Source organism: Apis mellifera, linkage group LG16 (assembly GCF_003254395.2).
Source record: "Apis mellifera strain DH4 linkage group LG16, Amel_HAv3.1, whole genome shotgun sequence".
In the NCBI taxonomy this organism is placed as follows: domain Eukaryota; kingdom Metazoa; phylum Arthropoda; class Insecta; order Hymenoptera; family Apidae; genus Apis; species Apis mellifera.
Genome location: NC_037653.1, coordinates 5,506,647 through 5,519,280, shown reverse-complemented (window position 1 = coordinate 5,519,280; position 12,634 = coordinate 5,506,647). Strand labels below are relative to the sequence as shown.

At 40.8% G+C, this 12,634-nt stretch overlaps 1 protein-coding gene and 1 non-coding gene across 2 annotated transcripts in view; one reads left to right on the top strand and one right to left on the bottom strand.

The window, feature by feature from the left end:
* Positions 1-12,634, top strand: part of LOC550708 (E3 ubiquitin-protein ligase MIB1) — a 575,562-nt gene that overhangs the window by 343,815 nt on the left and 219,113 nt on the right. The window lies entirely within an intron of this gene.
* Mir133 (microRNA 133) lies at positions 5,226-5,314 on the bottom strand. The gene has a single exon (NR_031512.1). It is a non-coding gene; the product is annotated as a microRNA 133 (primary transcript).

The window sequence follows — 12,634 nt, the reverse complement described above, 5'->3', positions numbered from 1 at the left end:
TTGCCGAACGAGTGGCATGGCTCCTCCATTAAATCGGGGGGAGGGAGAGAGAGAGAGAGAGAGAGAGAGAGAGAGAGAGAGAGAGAGAGATGTTACGAAACGCGCATAAAATGCAATCAGGGGGAGAATTGGTTAAAATCCAGAGTGGTTCTCGATTGACTTTATAGCCCTGTCTTGGTAAGTTGTAAATTTATACAATTAAGTCGTAACAATCGTCCCGGATAATTAGGTTCGTTTGGAGGGGGTGAAAACGTTTTTCCAAGAATTAATTGCTCTCGTCGATGATTGTTGGACGATGTTAAAAAAAAAATTGTGTGTGCAGCGCCTCGTCGATTCACTTTCGATATGCTTTTTGTTTCTCTCTCTCTCTCTTTTTCGCCAGATTCTTCTATGAATATTCCAAATATTTTTTTAAACGATCGAATAGAAGATAGAAATATCCCGAAAAGGGACGAAAAGTGTGTCGGGGAGATAAATTTTCAAAAGGGGATTAGAATCGATCCTCGGTCGATATATATTTTTTTTTCAGATTCTTCTACGCCTTACCCTATGAATATTGCAAATATTCGAGATTTTTGAAACGAAACAAAAATATTTTATACAAAGGGACGAAAAGTTGAAATAAATTTTCGAAAGGGGATTATTAGAATCGATACCTTGATCGATACACTTTTTTTTTTTTGCGCCAGATTCTTTTCTACGCCTATGAATATTCCAAATATTTTTTAAACGATCGAATAGAAGATAGAAATAGAAGATAGAAAAGGGACGAAAAGTGTGTTTAATAAAATTGGGAAATAAATTTTCAAAAGAAGAATAGAATCGATCCTTGATCGATACACTTTTTTTTTTCACAAGATTCTTCTATGCCTTCCCCTATGAATATTCCAAATATTCCAGATTTTCTAAATGTTGGAACAAAACTGAAATACTTTATATAAAGGGACATTAAAGTTAAAATAAATTTTGAAAAGAAAATTAGAATCGATTCTTGATCGATATTTTGAAAATAACTTGAATAAAATGGAAAGGAACGAAAAGTTTTGGGGAAATAAATTTTCAAAAGAAGAATAGAATCAATCCTTGATCGATACAGTTTTTTTTTTCACAAGATTCTTCTACGCCTATAAATATTCCCAATATTTTTTAAACGATCGAATGGAAGATAGAAATACCCCGAAAAGGAACGAAAAGTGTGTTTAAAATAATAAAATTGGGAAATAATTCAAAAGGAGACTAGAATCGAATCCTTGGTCGATACTTTTTTTTATGAGATTCTTCTATGCTTTCCTCTATGGATAATCCAAATATTCCAGATTTTTTAAATGTTGGAATAAAACAGAAATACTTTATACAAAGGAACGAAGAGTTAAAATAAATTTTCAAAAGAAGATTAGAATCGATCCTTGATCGATACACTTTTTTTTCACGAGATTCTTCTATAAATATTCTAAATATTCCAGGTTTTTGAAAACAGCTCGAATAAAACAGAAATAATTTATATAAAAGGATGAAGAGTTAAAATAAATTTTCAAAAAAAGATTAGAATCGATCCTTGATCGATACACTTTTTTTTTCGCAAGATTCTTCTATGCCTTCCCCTATGAATATTCCAAATATTCCAGATTTTCTAAATGTTGGAACAAAACAGAAATACTTTATATAAAAGCACAAAGAGTTAAAATAAATTTTGAAAAGAAAATTAGAATCGATCTTTGGTCGATATTTTGAAAACAACTTGAATAAAACGGAAAGGAACGAAAAGTTTGTTGGGGAAATAAATTTTCAAAAGAAAAATAGAATCGATCCTTGGTCGATACACTTTTTTTTCACGAGATTCTTTTATGCCTTCCTCTATGAATATTCCAAATATTCGAAATTTTTTAAATGTTAGAATAAAACAGAAATATTTTATATAAAGGGACGAAGAATTAAAATAAATTTTCAAAAGAAAATTAGAATCGATCCTTGTGGTCGATATTTTGAAAACAGCTCAAATAAAACTCTATATAACAATATAATAATAATAATAATAACAATAATATATACGAAAAAGTTAAGATAAATTTTCAAAAAGGGGATTAGAATCGATCCTTGATCGATACACTTTTTTTTCACGAGATTCTTCTATGAATATTCCAAATATTCTAGATTTTTTAAATGTTGGAATAAAACAGAAATACTTTATACAAAGGGACGAAGAGTTAAAGTAAATTTTCAAAAGAAGATTAGAATCGATCCTTGGAATCGATACACTTTTTTTTCACGAGATTCTTCTATGAATATTCCAAATATTCCAGATTTTCTAAATATTCGAATAAAACAGAAATACTTTATAGTAGAGTTAAAATAAATTTTCAAAACAAGATTAGAATCGAATAAATTAGAATAAAACGGAAACATACTCTATATAACAATATATAACAATAATAATAATAACAATAATACATACGAAAAAAGTCAAGATAAATTTTCAAAAAGGGAGAAAGAATTAGAATCGATCCCCTGTTATAGCTATTTCTCAGAATTCGTGCAACTCGTGCCAATTAATAGGACCATCGCATCGGTTCTCGGCTATTTTGCAGCCACCTTTTATGCAGGGAGCGTCCTCCTCGTTGGATTGAATCGAAGGCGGCGAGGCAAACTACCCCCGCAGGGCGCGCGCTATCTCGCTCCCAACTGCGCCATTGTAGAGGCTAGGCTCACGTGCACCACTGTATATATAACAGGCGACCTTACGGCTCTTCCGGACACTTAGGTCCGCCTGAATCGGCTCGCAAAATCCCAATTCCGCGTCGTTAAATCCTCTTTTCGCGCGATCCCTCTCCCTCCCCCCTAACCTTTGATCGATCATCGACTCTTTGTGACTTTCGAGGCGAATGGAATTTTTTCGAATTCGAGAGGACTTTGAGGCGAAGATTGCACCACCACTCGAGAAACGAAAGGGAGGAGAGGAGAGGAATTTTCCAACGCGAAAGGAGATTTTTTTTTTTGAAAGATTTTTAATAATCAGGGAAATTTATTCCCCGTGTCCGCTTATCCCCCTCGCTCTCGGAGAGATTTGAAACATTTGGAACAAGGACGGTAATATTTCAAGGATCAAGTTTTTAAGAAAGATTAATCGCCTTCCCAAGGAGGATTGTGATTTATGGAATGATTAATTACACTTATATAATTCTTGGAATATTAATATTCTGATTATTCCATTCAGAGTGAATTATTTAGCGATATTCGAAATATTTGTACCCCAAGTTTCGCAAGTTTAATAAAGGAAGGAATGTGATTTATGGGGAAAGTATTAATTTCCCGGATATTTCTCCGGGACCAAGCTTTGGCAAAACTATGTTAAAATTCCCCGCCCTGTGTATATACGCGTATATGTGTGTCTGTATGACTTTTCCAATAAATTTTAAAATATTAGACGAAAAAACTCCACGTTCTTTTTTACCAACCGAGATGAATAACGCGATAATCATCCCAGTCTCTTCCGCGTATAATATTTCTAAATTTTGAAACGTTCTTTCCAATAATAACAACAACAATAATAATAATAATAATATAAAATTTTTATACATATATATACACGTATAAATTACTCGCCAAAGCTTTTATCCCGCGGCCCGATAAAATTTTATTCGCCCCCCCGTTATTATTCGTTGAAACAGTAGTTGGCCAGAAACAGTGGCGTTCAAGTGCCGTGTACGCGCGCGACCATTTTATCCGGTAAATTGCTACGTGTATAAAAATTTATTCGCCCGGCGCGGACTAAATCTCGCCCCGCTCGTTATTGATCGTTTTCGGTTAAAATTCTCTTCGGTCGGTAATGCAGTTGGCGGGTGTCATACGCGGAGCTCGGTGGTCGTCATAAATCACACGAGGATATAAACACGAGGCGAGGGGCGACGTGGGGCGGCGGCGTGAGGCAAATTATTCGTTTCGTTCTAATAATAAGTTATCCGGTTTCTGTATTGGAAATATTTTAAGACGAAACGGATGAAACGAACTCGGATGACAAATTCGTAATACATAAATATATTATGCATCCTCGAATTGTATTCTCAGCAAGAGAGAGAGAGAGAGAAAGAGAAACGTATGAATTCACAATGAAATAAACGATTTTTCGCAATTTTTCACTAGGATCTTTTTTTTCAGAAATACGTTTCCTTTACAATCTTAAGAATCTTGAACCAGTTCCAAATAACACAAGTTTCTAAAATTTGACGCGATACGAAGAATCGTACTCGCATTAACATTTCCACGTTACCAAGACGTAATAGAGAAGTTACAAGGACGGTACGAATTAGCAATTACATGATGAATCCGACGTTCTCTCGTCGAGCAGATATTCGAAAGATGTAATCGGATGTAAAGTTTGGTAGACAACTTCCTTTCGAAATTCCCTTCCTATCCCCGTGCAATTTTCTTCCTCTCTTTTTCGCGGAACGTGCGGAAGTTCGATGTAACGCAGAGGGAGGATGTGACACGTGTCAAGTGTCTGCGGTAATGAAGTTAGAAGAAGCACGCGGTGAAGTGAGACGGCCGTCGAGTAGTTGAACGTGTTAAAGGAAGGGATGCTTTGATTTACTCCGAGTTTTTCAATTTTCCATCCCCATTGCGAACGTTTATCGAGCAGGGAAGTTGAGGATAGAGTTTAAAAAAGAAATATATATATACATCTTGGATCTCGAAATTTCCATTCGATATGTGTGCAATAATTTTCGATATCGGATGAGATTTTTCAATGAAGCCACGTTATGTTATTATCGGTTACGATGTAATTGTAACGGCAATCGTGTCTCTGATTCGTCGAATCGAAATTGGAATTTAAAGGATACATCTTAACGGCGTGCACGGGAAATATCACGAAATAGGTTGGAGCCGCGTGCTCGTGTCAATCAGCGTGCGCCATTAACCTCGATCTTGAGGCCGTGGCGAGGGAAACAGGGCGCGCTTTAACCGCGCCGTTTTAACCGAGTCGTTAAAACCCGTAAATGGATTCGCTTTGACTGCCTTTGTTTCGAAACACCACTGCAACTGATTCTTATTCTTCTTATTCTTCTTCTTCTCGAGAGAGAGAGAAAAAGAAAGAGAGACACACGAGAAGCACTGAGAAGAAGAAATCACACTTCACACCTCGATCTTTCATTCACTCCGAACGATTATCAAACTCGTCCCACGTGGTGTAATTCTCGTAGCTCTCCTCTTCACGGACCAATGTCGAAGACTAATGTCAACTACAGCTGGTTGAAGGGGACCAAATGCGTCAATCGTGCGATATATTTGACCCGTGTTCAACCAGCTAAGCTTAACATTACGTGTGTGTGTGTGTGCGCTCCACATTCCCTCTTCTCCCCTTCTCCTTCCTTTTTTCCATCCATCCATCCGTCCTCCTCCTCCATTCCTTCGAATCTTCTTCTTTGACCAGAGAGAGAGAGAGAGAGAGATTGGCGTGACGTTATCCCGGTCCGATCTTCGCCTCGCACGAAGGATCCAGCCGCAAAATGTCGATTCCAGAGACCGCGAACGGTGGTGGTGTTGCGCTGGTGGTGACATTTCGTGCTCCCCGATCCGTAATAGCCGATACCCGCGGCTCCGCCTCGCCGTGCCACGGCTAATTACTGTCCTTTACATCGGGATCGCTCTTCCCTTGCGACGCCAGTTTCACGCTGAAATACACTGTGAAATTATCAGAAGGAGAGGGGGAGAGGGAGGGAGGGAGGGAGGGGGAGACAGTGTCAATATCGCGTCCGCCGTTTGATCAACGTTTGATACCGAAGAGAATAAATGGTAGAAATCAGCGGCCGTTTGTTGCTCGAGAGATCTGTCAGCTGATATTATATATATATATATATATATATATAGACTGTTTTCGAGAAGTTGTTTGATAGAGATGAATAGAGACGTTGGATGATCTTTTTTTGGAGAGAATTAGATTATAATTGCAATTTTTTTTTAAAAAGGAATCGGATCGAATCGATAATATCGATTTAATCAAGTTTGGCCAAAAAAGGGAGGTTAACTTAGAGGCAAACTCAATTCGTTCGAGAATTTGGATATTGTTTGATAGAGATAGAAACGTTGGATAATCTTTCTTTGGAGAGAATTAGATTATAATTGCAATTTTTTTTTTAAAAGGAATCAAATCGAATTCGAGGAATTATTTATGAGAAAAGGGAAGGAGACGAGTTGGAGAAATGATCGATCGTGAAAGAAGCGCGGATAATATCGATTTAATCAAGTTTGGCCCAAAAAGGAGGAGGAGGCAAACTCAATTCGTTCGAGAATTTGGACGTTTGGTAGAGATGAATAGAGACGTTGGATGATCTTTCTTTGGAGAGAATAATTATAATTGTTTTTAAAAAGGAATCGGATCGAATTCGAAGAATTATTTATGAGAAAAGGAGAGTTGAAGAAATCGATTGTGAAAGAAGCGCAAATAATATCGATTTAATCAAGTTTGGATAAAAAAAGGGGGAGTGTAGAGGCAAACTCAATTCGTTCGAGAATTTGGACGTTGTTTGATAGAGACGTTGGATGATCTTTCTTTGGAGAGAATAATTATAATTGCATTTTTTTTTTTTAAAGGAATCGAATCGAATTCGAGGAATTATTTATGAGAAAAGGAGAGTTGGAGAAATGATTGATCGTGAAAGAAGCGCGGATAATATCGATTTAATCAAATTTGGCCAAAAAAGGGGAAGGAGAAGTGTAGAGGCAAACTCAATTGGTTCGAGAATTTGGACGTTTGATAGAGATGAATAGAGACGTTGGATGATCTTTCTTTGCAGAGAATTAGATTGTAATTGCAATTTTTTTTAAAAAAGGATCGAATTCGAGGAATTATTTATGAGAAAGGGAGATTCTTGAGTTTGAGAAATGATCGATCGTGAAAGAAGCGCGGATAATATCGATTTAATCAAGTTTGGATAAAAAAAGGGGAAGTGTAGAGGCAAACTCAATTCGTTCGAGAATTCGGACGTTGTTTGATAGAGACGTTGAATGATCTTTTTTTGGAGAGAATAATTATAATTGCATTTTTTTTTTAAAAGAATCGGATCGAATTCAAGGAATTATTTATAAGAAAAGGAGAGTTAAAGAAATGATTGATTGTGAAAGAAGCGCAGATAATATCGATTTAATCAAGTTTGGATAAAAAAAGAAGGAGTGTAGAGGCAAACTCAATTCGTTCGAGAATTTGGACGTTATTTGATAGAGATGTTGGATGATCTTTCTTTGAGAATTAGATTATAATTGCAATTTTTTTTAAAAAGGAATCGGATCGAATTATTTATGAGAAAGGGAGATTCTTGACGAGTTGGAGAAATGATCGATCATGAAAGAAACGCGGATAATATCGATTTAATCAAATTTAGCCAAAAAAGGAAGGTTAACTTAAAGGCAAACTCAATTCGTTCGAGAATTCGGACGTTGTTTGATAGAGATGAATAGAGAGGTTGGATGATCTTTCTTTGGAGAGAATTAGAATATAATTGCAATTTTTTTTTTAAAAAGGATCGAACTCGAGGAATTATTTATGAGAAAGGGAGATTCTTGAGAAAGTTGAGAAATGATCGATTGTGAAAGAAGCGCGGATAATATCGATTTAATCAAGTTTGGATAAAAAAAGGGGGAGTGTAGAGGCAAACTCAATTCGGTTATTGAGGATGAGGGAGGAGGGTGGTTATTGGAGGAGGAGCGAATGCGATAGACGTTGTCTCGATCTCCTTCTCCTCCCTCTGTCCCCCTTCCCCTCCCGGTTTCCGAGGAGGCAACGCGAAACGCGAAAGGAATACCACGACGGGATTCCAGAGGGATATTTAAATAGCCCCGCCACTCTCGATCGCGACCCTCGAACTTGGGAATGTCGGTCATCTTTGAACGATCTCGACCCGGCTGCAACACTCCATTCTCCGCCCAACAATTTGCCAACCCTCTCTCGCCACAATTATCGAATGGTATCCCGACCTCGTCCCTTGATATTTCGTGCCCGGTTGTTATAAAAATATCGCGAAATTTTCCTTCCCTCGTTTCTTCTCGTTCTTATACTTTTCCTTTTTCTCAGATAAATAATTTGAATCCTTCCTCGAACGATCATGGAAAATTAATATTCCGATTCCGGTCGTTGTTGATATTCTATCCAACAATTTTCAAAGCAATGCGAAATGATTTCAAAAATTTTGTATTATAATTTTTCCTAAGAATTTAAAAAAGAAAAACACGGAATTCTCCGTACGAAAGTAACTCTCTCAATCTCGAAAAGAATCGTCAACGAGAAAAAAGAAAAAATGAAATTGTTCAAAGGAAGAGAAAAATGTTATTCTCGTATAAATATTATTCTCAATTATGCATGAAACGAAAGATTAAAGCGTGTTTACTCGAAAATTGTGCGATAATTATGGTAAGAAATTCTTGTTTATCTTCCATTCTTTCGCGATAATCTACAGTTTCTCCATACTTCAAACATATCCACGTAGCAAAAACTTTTCACCATTGATTTGACAATCGTATCGAGGGGACAAAAATTCCGAGAAATTGGAAAGGTGGATTTTCCGAAAATGGAATTGGCAACTCTTTTCAATGAACTCTAATAGCGTCTCGGTGAGAAGAAAGAGAGACAGAGAGAGAGAGAGAGAGAGAGAGAGAGAGTCCCGGAATGACGCGCTCACGCTCGCGCGCACGCGAATTCCTATTCTCGGCTCGGCATGATGCGCGAGTAACACGAGACGCGCGCGTTTAAATATATCCCATGGGCCGAGCCGCGGAGAGCGTGTGACTCGCCGCTGCCCGATAGATTCTCGCTCTCGTGGCACGAGAGCCGGTACGATTATGGTTCGACATGAAACGAGAATAAACGAGGAAAATAATCGAGGAATTACGGCATCTCGTACGGCATCTCCCCTTACAGACATCGAAACAGCTCTCTCTCCCTTCCTCCCTCTCTTCGAACTGTACATACATCTCTTGGCGAGTGTCATATAGTGATGGATGATTCAAGGAGATGTTCTCGAATCGTGAAACGCGTGCACGTACGAATATTTAACGATCGACGAAATATATATATATATATATATATATATATATATATATATATATATACTCTCTCTTTGTCTCTCTTTCGAAAATGTGGCAAGCACGAGCGTGAGAATAATAGATAGAATCCTCCTAGAAGAGGCGTCCCGATTGACAGATGATTGGACGATGAACAGCACGATACTATTGCATACCTCTCTGTCCGAAATATCGGTTGCTCTCCACGAGGGGCAGTCGAATGGACGATCCAAAGAGATGTCTCCTCCACTGACAGACGCTCGTTCGTCCCTCCCTTTCTCTCTGACCGGCTCTCCTTGGCGAAAAGAAAAGAAAGAAAAAGAAAAGGAAGAAAAGAAACGATCGATGAAATCGGGATCCACTTGTTCGGGAAACAGACCAAAGATCATTGATCATCACTCACTGAACGAAATTCCGGCACCAATAATAATAATAATAACAATAATAATAGAAATGATAATAATAATAATAATAATAATAACAATCCTCCCGATCGTCGCGTCGCGCGATTAATACACTTCTCCTCCGATCCGCGTCAGATCCGTCGTTTTGTTCGATCACTTGCACAACTCTCGCTCTTGGAGATTCTTCTCCAAGCTCTCTCGTCCCTTTTTTTTTTTCCTCCTTCTTCTTCTTCTTCTTCTTCTTCGACACTTCACTTCATCCCGCGATCCCTCCCTAGAAAACGGAGCCGCCGCCGCTTCCTCCTCCTCCTCCTCCTCCTCCATCTCCATCTCCTCCTCCTCCTCCTCCTCTCGTACTACGTCCGAGCAAGAGTGTATATCGGCGGCTCGCGAATATTTCTGACGGCTCGCGCAATCGCCCACGGCTGCCCGTTTTCAAGTATTTTTAGGAAAATTATGCAACGTTTCTCGTTCCATCGTTTACTCGATGCCGCGCGTTCGACGTCGCGCCGGCAACGGCGGCGGCTCACTTATCGTCTCTCTTCTCGCGCGATTTTCACGTAAAATCTTTCACCTCTCTCTTTCTCTTTCCCGTTTCGCAAGGAAGGAAAAGGAGAAAGAGAAAGAGTAAGAGAGAGAGAGAGAGGACGGGTGGGTGACGTGTCTCCGAACTTGAAAACGGAATAGAAAATATTTCCCGGACGATCGACCAAGTTCCCAGTTCCGTTGCACGGTTCCGCGGTGCTCTGCGTGTCCGCTCCTCCGCTCGTTGGACGATATTTTGGTCGCGTGGGGGGAGGGAGGGAGGAGAGGAGGAGGAGAGGAGGAGGAGAGGAGAGGAGGCTGGTGTCTGAGCTGAGGGAAGGAAAGAGAGAGAGAGAGAAGGCGGGAGAGGGAATATCCATCGGTCGGTCGGCCTATATCCGGAGCGAGTCTTCTTCTCCTTCTGTCGCCTCGTCGGCCACGCGGTGTTCAGTGTCCGATACCTGTCATTCCGCCTCCGTTTCCCTCGAGATAACGCGATCTTTCTTCCTTCGTTCGTGAGACTCAGATTCGAGGAGGATAAGAAACGAAGTTTTCACGAAAGGGAAAGGTTTAATTTAAGAAAAAAAGAAGTCGAGGATTTGAGAGAATTAGGGAAATCGGGAATGGAAGGGAATGTAAAATATCGTAAAAAAATATCGGCAGAGTTTGTCGATTCGAGGAAGAGAGAGAGAGGAAGGGAGGGAAGGAGGGAGGGGACAGGAAAGGTCTGAAAAGTTTCCCCCGCAATATTCCATCCGGGTAGGCAAATAGACGGCAAGTTCAATATCGACTCCTGTGCAGTTTCCGCTCGCTCCCGTTTCACTTTTATCCGCCTCGATTCTCCCGAAGAATGTCGGCTAATCGGCCGTATATAAAACGGTCAACCCCCTTGGCCCTCCCTCTTCACGAATCTTCCTCTTCACTTTTCCTTTCCCGACCGATTTTATTTCACGCGCGACGATCACCGTGAGTCGATCAAAAATCATTCGAGAAAGAGAGAGAGAGAGAAAGGGAAGGAGGGAGAGGAGAGGAACACGCGAAAATAAGCGGCTTAAAATAAAGACGAACTCTCTTTCTCTAGTTCGTGCTATTTTCCAACTCGTCGTCCGTCACCTTCAACTTTGAGCGGATCGGAAGAAGCGGATGGTAGAGAGAAGGAGAGGAGAGATCGTCGAGATCGATGCTCGATACCCGATGGTTGTGTATTATAATTATTTCATCCGACTCGCTATTTCGAGATCTCGTCGTCGTCGTCGTCCTCGTCGTCGTCGTCGTCGGCGGCGCGAATCGATAAAATAGACGGATGAAATAAAATTGGCGCACGAGAGAGAGAGGGTGTGCGGGATTCGCGGGATTCGAAATCGAAAAGGGGTTGGATCTTGGTGGTAATTTTCTCGAGGAGAAAAGAAAAGTTGGAACGAGAAGAAGTTGCGCTTAAATTAGATTCACATTAGGTGGAAAACAAGGCAAGGTGGATCAAGAATTCAGGGCGGCGTATCGCGAATTTATTCGACTCGTGATTCGGCTTCGCGCGAATAATCTCGTAGAATAAATTGACGAGAGAACGAATCGTGGATATGCGTTCGCACTGTTCTCGAAAAAAATGCGAGAGAAAAATTTCTATCTTCTATGGTGGGGTTGGTGCGAAAGATGAAATGCGGAAAAATCGAAGGGGATGTCTTGAAAATCGAAGAGGAACTGGTCGGTTGACGCGGTGGAAAAAAATTGGAGACACGATATTTTCTTTCTTTTTTTTTTTTTTCCTCTCTTTTTACGTCTCGGCCGGAATAATGCCACGCGACGAAGAAACGGCGCAGACAGAGTTAAAGAGGAGAACGAGAGACGGGAATTTTCTCTGGCGGAAGTTAATTCGACGAGAGAAGTCTCTCTCTCTCTCCCTCGCGGGCGAGGATTTTTGCTGTGGGAAACGCACGAAATAATAAACGAGCCCTTTCGACGTTCCAGACTATGCACAAACTCGCGACGAGAGAGGGATTTTAAACGAGAAACCACCCCCTTAACCGCCGCTTTTCCTTCGAAACTGGCCGTGGAAAGTAATAACAGCCCCGAGAATCTCGGGATCAACTCGCGTGAAATTGGCCCGACGACGAGCGTCGCCTCGATAAAACCACCACGTTCCACTCACTTCTCGTTCTTCGCTTCGTTGTTGCGCCAGCACAACGCGATTCGCGACGCGTGCGAAGATCCCGTGGCGGCGAAGCGTTAACGATCGTGGAAACCGCGACGACGGCGAGAAGAAGAAGAAGAAGAAGAAGAAGAAGAAAAGGAAGAGGAGAAGAAGAAGAAGAGGAAGGACGGCGGCGTGAAAAGGGTGGTCCGTGGGTGAATCGACGAGGCATGACCGTTACGAGGCCGTGTACACGAGCGTTCCGCGTCTTTTAAAGCCGGTGCACCCTCGAGGGTAGGCTAACGCTTCTTGAACACGCCGCTATTGTTGGAACGACAATGGCCGAGGCCGATACTCATCCTCGAGTAGCCACAAAGCCTTCGCTCTTGCTGCCAATCCAGCGTCGACCGCGTTCCCCGAACTGTTCCGCCCTTTTCCCGTGCAAAAATTCTCATTTTCGTGGACGAAAATGACGGCGGAGGAAACGGCTGCGCCACCGACGACTCCGTTGTGTTTCTTGGAACGAGCG